The 8850-nt window shown below is 41.7% G+C and overlaps 1 non-coding gene across 1 annotated transcript; it reads left to right on the forward strand.

Annotated features, from left to right (window-relative positions):
• Positions 1–139, forward strand: LOC115988269. The gene has a single exon (XR_004091438.1). It is a non-coding gene; the product is annotated as a small nucleolar RNA Z247 (small nucleolar RNA).
• The last annotated feature ends 8711 nt before the right edge of the window (positions 140–8850 follow it).

Below are 8850 nucleotides of genomic sequence, written 5' to 3' on the forward strand. Positions count from 1 at the left end.
TCCCTCAATGATTTCGAACTTATCTCTTTTCTTCTAACAGGTCTTGGATTGGACTATAACTCATTTGTCACATCAATGACTACAAGGGTTGATCCTCTCTCTATTGAAGAATTGTATGGGCACTTACTAGCTCATAAGATTCGTCTTGAACAACAGCAACTTGTTATTGATCTCACCATTGCTATAGCCAATTTTGCTAGAGCAAATTTTACAGGTCAAGGGAATGCACGTGGAGGTCGTGGTGGCAAGCACAACTCCTCCTTTAGCCGTGGAACATCCTCCTCCAACCAGAAAAATAATCATGGCAGTGGGTGTGGACATGGCAATGCACCTTCTTCCTTCACAAGTCGTCTAATCTGCCAGGTATGCAACAAGGCAGGTCATTCAGCCCTCAACTGCTATCATCGGTATGATAACTCATACTCCACAAACTCCTTCAACATGCATGCCCTGCTCACTACTCCTCAATCTACATTTGATCTTAATTGGTACCCAGATTTTGGAGCTACACACCATCTCATAGCTGATCTTGCAAACTTGAATGTGAGGGCAGACGAGTATCATGTTTCTGATCAAATTCAAATTGGTAATAGTCTTGATTTGAATGTAAAACATATTGGTTCTACAAAATTATCTACTCCTACTTCCTCTTTTCTTTTACATGATGTTTTACATGTTCCTCTTATTACCAAAAATTTGATCTCTGTACATAAATTTACCAATGATACTAATACATCCAGTGAATTTCACCCAACTTATTTCATTGTGAAGTATCAAACAATGGAGAAGGTTCTGCTACGCAGGCTGAGTAAAAATGGGCTGTACCTATTTCCCTCTACTTTCAATAAAATTCCTTTGTCGTCATTTGCCTTTGTTGGTGAACGTACTTCCCCAAATCAATGGCATTCATGCTTGGGACATCCTGTTTTTCATGTTGTTCATCATATCCTTTCTAGATTTAGCTTGCCTTTTAGTTCAAATAAAATCGTTCACCCTAAACAACTTCCATTTGCTTTATCCTGTACTTAAATTGATTTCCCTTTGGAATTAATTTTTACTGACGTATAGGGCCCCTCTCCTATTTGTTCTAAATCTGGATCTAAATATTATGTTTCTTTTGTGGATGCATATAGTCGCTATACTATACTCTATCATCTGACGAATAAAAGTGATGTTCTCTATATTTTTATTAAATATCAAATATATGTTGAGCAGTATTACCCAATTACCATTTGAAGATAAATTTGGTTTCCCTTCCCCTCAAATTAATTCACTTTCAGATGGAGTTTATTTTCAGGTACAACCCTCTATTGAGACATGGTTAGCATTGCAATTTTCTATTGGGCCTCCTTCCTTACAAATCTGCTCACTTCCTACTTCGGCCCAACTAGCTATACATCTCAGCCCACATGCCTTAGCCCAGCCCATTTCTAGTAGTTTACCTAACTCGCATATTGAACCAGCATCTCCCCACGCCTTTTCTCCATTACTTGGTGTGGATTTCGGTGAGACATTTAGTCCTGCAATCAAACCCACCACGGTACGTATAGTCCTCTCTCTCTTGCTGTATCTAGAGGCTGGGTTCTTCATCAATTTGATGTTCAAAATGCATTCCTCCATGGGTATTTGTTTGAAGATGTTTAAATGTCTTAACCTTCGGGTTTCGCACATGCTCAATTTCCCAATCATGTCTGCAAATTGAAAAAGGTTAACTATGGATTGAAACAGTCTCCTAAGGCATGGTTTTCTCGCCTTTCTTATCGATTACTTGCTTTGGGGTTTCAAGGTTCAAGGTCTGATTCATCCTTGTTAATTTATCATAGTGCAATTATCACCATTTATTTTCTGATTTATGTGGATGATTTGATTGTCACTTCTTCTCAAGCTTCAGCTATTAATGATCTTCTTCGCCATTTAAAAAAATTGATTTTGCTATTAAGAATTTAGGTAATCTCAATTTTTTTCTTGGTGTTGAAGTTTTGCCAAATTCTTCAAGCTTATTGTTATCTCAAAGACATTACATAATGGATCTCTTACGAAAGACGAAGATGTTGGAAGCAAAGCCTATTAGTTCTCCTATGGCCTAATGCACAAATCTCTCTACTTTTGAAGGAGATCATTTTCATGATGTTACCTTATACGAGAGCACCATTGGAGCTTTGCAGTATTTTTCTCTTACTTACCCTAACATAAATTTCATTGTTAATAAACTATCCCAGTATATGCATCGACCTACATCTCTTCACTAGTAGTCTGTCAAACGCCTTTTGCGTTATCTTAAACAGACCATTCATTTTGGTTTACAACTCAAACGCTCTAAATCTCATTCTCTCCAAGTCTATTTTGATGTTGATTGGGCTGGATGCCATGATAATCGATGTTCTACTAGGGGTTTTTGTGTTTTTCTAGGTAATATCTCATCTCTTGGGGCTGTAAAAAGCAAAAAAATGTGGTTCGGTCAAGTATTGAAGCAGAGTATAAAGCTCTTGTAAATGCAGTTGCAGAGGCTATATGGTTGCATGCTCTTCTATATTAGCTTAGCACCCCTATGTCCTGTTCTCCTGTTTTATGGTGTGACAACATTGGCGCCACTTATTTGTCTTCCAATCTAGTTTTCCATGCTCATACCAAGCATGTTGAAATAGATTTTCACTTTGTCAAAGACATGGTTGCTGATAGGTCTCTTATTGTTCGATTTCTATCTAGCAGAGATCAACTAGCTGACGTTGATAAATCCTGTGATATCAGTGGGCTGAAAGTCTCGGGCCTTGATGAGTTTGTGACTGAATCCTGAGAAAAGAAATAGAAAAATCAGAAGAGACCGGTGGAAGCCGGCCAAGAACCCTCCGATGGTAAAGTTAGCCTTTTTTGTGATTCCCAGTAAATTGGAAGTCTCATAATCAGAATCCCTTACTCTTTCGTTGGCGAGCATTTATATAGCGTGCGGGGAGCAGTTACTTGTTTGGTAACCATTCCTATTGTTGAGGAATCCAAAAGGCTCGGAGGTAACTTCCATAATTACTGTGGAGGTTAGATTATTCAAGTCTGCATTTCACAACAGTTGGACTTAACTAGCGACAGTACGTTTTCTCTCACACTTGGTGGAGACATGTTCGCAGTGTAGTAACCTCGTCCGTCCTTTAAGGACGGACGGACGAGGTTGAACTTATGCGAGGATTTCCCTTCTTCCTGTCTTTTCCTTGGACGATGCCTATGGACAAGAAAAGACTTAGAACGAATTTTCGTTGCACATCAGTTGCCCCCTTGTCCATATGGGTTGTCTAAGCAGGGAGGGATGACTTGGCGTCATTTCCCTGAATGCATGTGCGTCGAGATGCCACATGTCACCTTTTTATTGGCGATGAGTCTCGTCGATTCATTTTTTCGAGGTGAACGCCACATGTCATCTCCTAACTGGTTCTATCATTTTATATGCCCAGGTCAATCTCCTATAAATAGGGGAATTCCTCCGTTGCCCTCTACATTTTTGAGATTTTCCTTCTTTGACATTCCTCATCTAGAGCCTTGTCTAGGAATTTCCTCGCGTCTATAGCCTTCGTTCGTCTTAGAGCCAGGTATTCCTTCTTCTCTCATCTTTTAGGTTTCTCTTTGATCTTTTCAAAAAATGTCGTCTAGCGATAGTCTAGAGAAGGCCATAGACGAGTATCAATACGAAAGTAGTACAAATTCTAGTGGCTCTAGTAGTAGTGATGGGGGGAACTCCATGAACGAGGAATACGTTTCTGGCGTCCCTGGATTTCCCTTAGAGGCCATACAACAAGAGCTTAGGAAGGCCTCGAGGTCCTAGGTAGGCACCTCGTCCAACGTCCCTCCGTCCGTCCCTTTGGACGAGGAGAAGGTAACCGTGTTTAGTTGTGCGATAGATATCCCTTCCAAAATAGACGAGCAAAGACTAAGTAATCTAAGGACATGGTACCAGATCCCAGACGAGCTTAACCTTAGGTTGCCCGTCCGTGGAGAATGGTGCTGTGATCCTCATTTTGGGATAGATGTCTATGAAGCTTATCTTCTGTGGGGTTTGAGATTTCCTTTAAATTCTTTCATTAGGGAATTATTAGTTAGGCTAGGTTTAGGAGTATGTCAATTCAATCCAAATGCATGGAGATTAGTTATTTCTATGCAAGTTCTATGGAGGGAGGTGTTTGGGGGGGACCGTCCTCTTACGGTGGACAAGTTCCTCTACTGCTATAAATCCTTAGAAATTCACCAATCCCTTGGCTTTTACCAGTTCACTGCCAGGGGAAAAGATTGTAGAATGATTAGGTACCTACCCTCGTCTGACAAAAAATGGAAGATGGAGTTTTTCTTCGTCTCCGGCTCCTGGGCTGGGAATCCTTCAGACGTTGGCCAGGACACATTTGGCCATTATACTGGGGACCTAGGGAACCTTTGTCCTGAGGGTAAGTCCCTCTTTTTATTTTTATTTATTATTATTATTATTATTATTATTTTATATTCTAACTCATTCTTTTACAGCTGTTGGACAACCTTCTCTTAGCAAGTTTCACCGTGACCGCGTCCACAGAGCTCGTCTATACGCAGATAGGAATTTTCATTCTCTAGTGATGCTTAGACGACTTGCTAAGTGGGGATTAGGCCCTAGTCCTTCTGAGGAGGCACTTGCACACCAGATAACAGTAAGGAGAAGTAAGTTTTAAACTTAGAACGTCCCTTACACACCTTTCCTCTTTGCTTTAGTTCTAAAAACTTCTTCAAATTTTTTTTTTTTTAAGGAATGGCAACAATGAAAGGAAACAAAGGAAAAGAGGTTGCAAGTGAGGGGGATCGTCCTAAGGCTAGGGATGCTCGTCCTAAGATTATATCCCAAACTCGTCCATCTGCTGGGTACAAGAGGAAGTCCCTACCAAAAAATTTGGACTTAGGGAGTCTCCCCAGCCGTCGTGACAAAAGGGTTAAGCATGCATCATCCAAGGTAACCAAGCCTAACCTTCCTCAGTCCAATCCTACCGTCCAAACAATTGATGTGGATGTTTCTCCACCTGTTGAGACTACCTCGTCCAAGACCCCTCCTAGGACGATCACATCTGTCTCGTCTCAGCCTCCTTCGAAGGTATCCTCGAACATTATTGAAAACGAGGATTTGGCTTGGGAACGCTTCGGGGAAGCTGTGCAGGACGAAGACATAAATTCCTGTTATGACATGTCCCTGAAAGATTTTGAACATTCAGGTGTTCATGATCTCTTTAAGGTAACTTTACTCTCGTCTCCTCTTTATTATTTCATAATTTTTTGGCCGTCTAACCAAGCATTTTTCTCTTGCAGGCCATGTCTAAATTCATTGCAGCGTCTAGGTAGGCCACTGAGTTGGACAAGACGAGGATCTTATTGGAGACGACCTTCAAAAATGTGAGGGACGAGAGTAAGAAATGGGCTGGGATAGCTGCTGAGGCTAAGGAGAAGGCAACGGAGCATCAAAACTTAATCATGGAGTTGAGAGCTAATATAGTGGAGAAAGATACTCGTCTTGATCATATTCAAAAGAAGAACGACGAGTTGAGTACTCTTCTCTCCAAGGCTAAAGAAGATGCTGTTGCGGAGTTCAAGGCGTCCAAAGAATTTACGGACTTATTGGATCGCAACTACGCAACAGTTTTTGAGGATTTCAGGTTGGACGATGTTGAAAACTTCCCTGAGGTAGACTTTAGCTCCATCAAGCTTAATTTGAATGTTGCTACTAGTTCTCTTCTCCAAACCAGCTCCGAGGACGTTAACATTGAGGACGATGCCTCTACCCAGCCGTCCAATGCCCCTCCTGCTTAAGAACAAGTTTTTACAAAGCTTTATATTTTTCCTTTTTTGTTTGATCCTTTGTTTTGGGATCTTTTGATGTAACTCAAATACATTAAGCTCGTCCATGGTTTTAGGACGAGTTATTAAACTTGTTCTTCATAAGGGTGTTTGGACGTTGGTTGTCCGCCCTTAAAACAATTGAATGGATGCAATTATTTTTCTTTCATATATGCATGGACGAAACTTTTCATTCTCATATGCAAGATTTCATGCTTGACTCGTCCATATTTCATATATGTACTTAACCATTTTTATTGGAATTTCACCAAATGTAATTTGTTTATAAAATGGTAATTACTCGTCCTTGGACTAAGCTGATTTTTGTTTGATGACATGCACCCTGCTCGTCCACGGATTGGGTTTTGGCTCAAAACACTCGTCTATGGACTTTAACGTCCATGGTCTGGACGTGCATTATGACACTCGTCTATGTATTTTATTGTCCATAGTCTGGACGTGCATTATGCTTTACTTCGCCCATTATATAGACGAGTATGCCTTGGGGTCGGCTTGCTCAAGTTATAGGCTCTACCTCGTCCTTTGATCTGGACGAGGGTGCCTTGATCTTGCTTTACCCTTATGGACGAATACACCTTAGGCTCGCTCAAGGTATTGGCTTTACATCATCCTTTGTTCTGGACGAGAGTGCCTTAATTTTGCTTCACCCTTAAGAAAGCTTAGACGTTACATCTCCGCGTCCAGAGAATTTATTTGTCTTACTAAAAAATTAAAAAAATTTTGTTCTTAGCGACCTTGTAGGTTAGCTTTAAATGAGAATATCATGGAGATTTGAAATTCACACAATATTTTGTACATAACATAAATATCGTTTACAGATAAGGCACATACATGCTAATGCCTTTTTATTTAATAAGTACAAACTCCATAACTTTGTCCACAATCACGACAAATAACCACAACACAAATAACAAAGCAATAGTATCAAACACAAACAACATTAAACATAAGTAGAACGTAAGTATAATGGCAAGCTCCAAGCTCGTCCATAGTGATACTCGTCCAGGCTCAGTTTTACTGATAGTACCTCCTCAGGTGCTCCACGTTGCAAGGATGTTCCAATTTTCTCCCGTCTAGGGCCTCCAAGTAGTAGGATCCTTGCCTTTTAAAGTTGATGACTCTATAGGGTCCTTCCCAATTGGGGCCCAATTTCCCATGAGCTAGGTTTTTGGTTGCCAAAGAGACCTTTCTCAGGACGAGATCTCCTATGTTAAAACGTCTTGGCTTCACCATTGCATCATATTGCCTAGCCATAAGGTTCTTGTACTTCACTGCCCTGTGCTCTGCATCTGCCATCACCTCGTCTATAAGATCGAGGTTCAAACAGAGTTGCTCCTCATTATCCTTATCCTGATATGACATCACCCTATGGTTAGCCATGTGCACTTCCACAGGTATGACTGCCTCGCTTCCATAGGCTAGCTTAAAAGGTGTCTCCCCTGTAGAGGTCTTCACCGTCGTCCTGTACACCCATAGGACACCAGGTAGCTCATTTGGCCATACTCCCTTTGCCCCTTCAAGACGAGTCTTGATGACTTTCAGCAAGAATCGGTTTGCAACCTCAGCCTGATCGTTAGCTTGTGGGTGGGTGGGGGAGGAATAATGATTTTGGATTCCAAAGTGTTGACAGAAGTCCCTGAAAAGGGAGTTGTCGAACTGTTGCCCGTTGTTGGATACTAGTACTTTGGGTACCCCAAACCTGCATACTATGTTCTTCCAGACGAAGTTCTTTACCTTCTGCTGTGTGATGCTTGCCAAGGGTTCTGCTTCCACCCACTTAGTGAAATAGTCAATCCCTACCACTAAGAATTTCATCTGTCTAGTTCCAAGTGGAAAAGGACCCAAGATATCTAGGCCCCATTGAGCAAAGGGCCACGGGGCCATCATTGGGGTGAGATACTCTAATGGTTGTCTGGGGACATTACTAAATCGTTGGCATTTGTCACATACCTTGACATAAGCTTTTGCATCCACTTGGACAGTTGGCCAATAGTACCTTGCACGGACGACTTTATGAATGAGCGATCTGGCTCCCGAATGATTTCCACAGGCTCCTTCATGAACTTCCCTCAGTACATAGTTCGCCTCATCTCCAGACACTTGAGATAAGGTTGAGAAAAGCCTCTCTTGTATAGAACTTCGTCCATAAGGACATACCTGGCTGCTCTTATCCTGAGTTTTCTAGTCTCATCCTTTCCTTCCGGAAGTCTTCCGTCCTTTAGGTATGACACGATTGGGGTCATCCAATTTTCTTCATTCCCTATTTGCTGCACTTCCGGGAGATCTATACTTGGGACGTACTGAATTTCATCGAACTCGTCCATTGCTCCGGTTGCTGAGGCTTCCTTCGCTAAGGTATCTACTTCTGCATTCTCCTCCCTCGGGATTTGATTGAAGTTAGCTTCCTTGAATTTCTTCACAAGCCGTAACACCTTTTCCAAGTATTTTTTCATTTGTCCTTCCTTCGCCTCATATGTCCCATTTATTTGGCCCATGACCAACAGAGAATCTCCCAGGACGAGTATTGACTTCGCTTCCACAGACTTAGCCAATTCTAAACCTTTGAGCAGGGCTTCATACTCAACTTCATTGTTGGTTGGTCGGTATTGCAGACGGACTTTATGCTTTAGCTTATCTCCTTCAGGGGATTGCAAAACCACCCCTATTCCTCCTGCATGTTGCGTGGACGAGCCATCCACATGGACGACCCATTTTTTATTCTCCATTGCCTCTACATCATCACATCTTGGTGTGAACTCTGCAATAAAGTCTGCCAAGGCTTGAGCCTTTATAGCATGTCCTGGTTGGTATTGGATGTCAAACTCACTGAGTTCGACAGCCCACTAGATCAAACGTCCTGCGGCTTCCAACTTGTTCATGGCTTTCTTAAGTGGGTGATCTGTCATAATATTGATTACATGGGCTTGGAAGTAGTGTCTCAGCTTCCTGGAAGCCATGATAAGTGCGAAGGCTAGCTTTTCTATTAGCGGATATAGTCCT

Source organism: Quercus lobata, chromosome 4 (assembly GCF_001633185.2).
Source record: "Quercus lobata isolate SW786 chromosome 4, ValleyOak3.0 Primary Assembly, whole genome shotgun sequence".
NCBI classification, from domain to species: domain Eukaryota; kingdom Viridiplantae; phylum Streptophyta; class Magnoliopsida; order Fagales; family Fagaceae; genus Quercus; species Quercus lobata.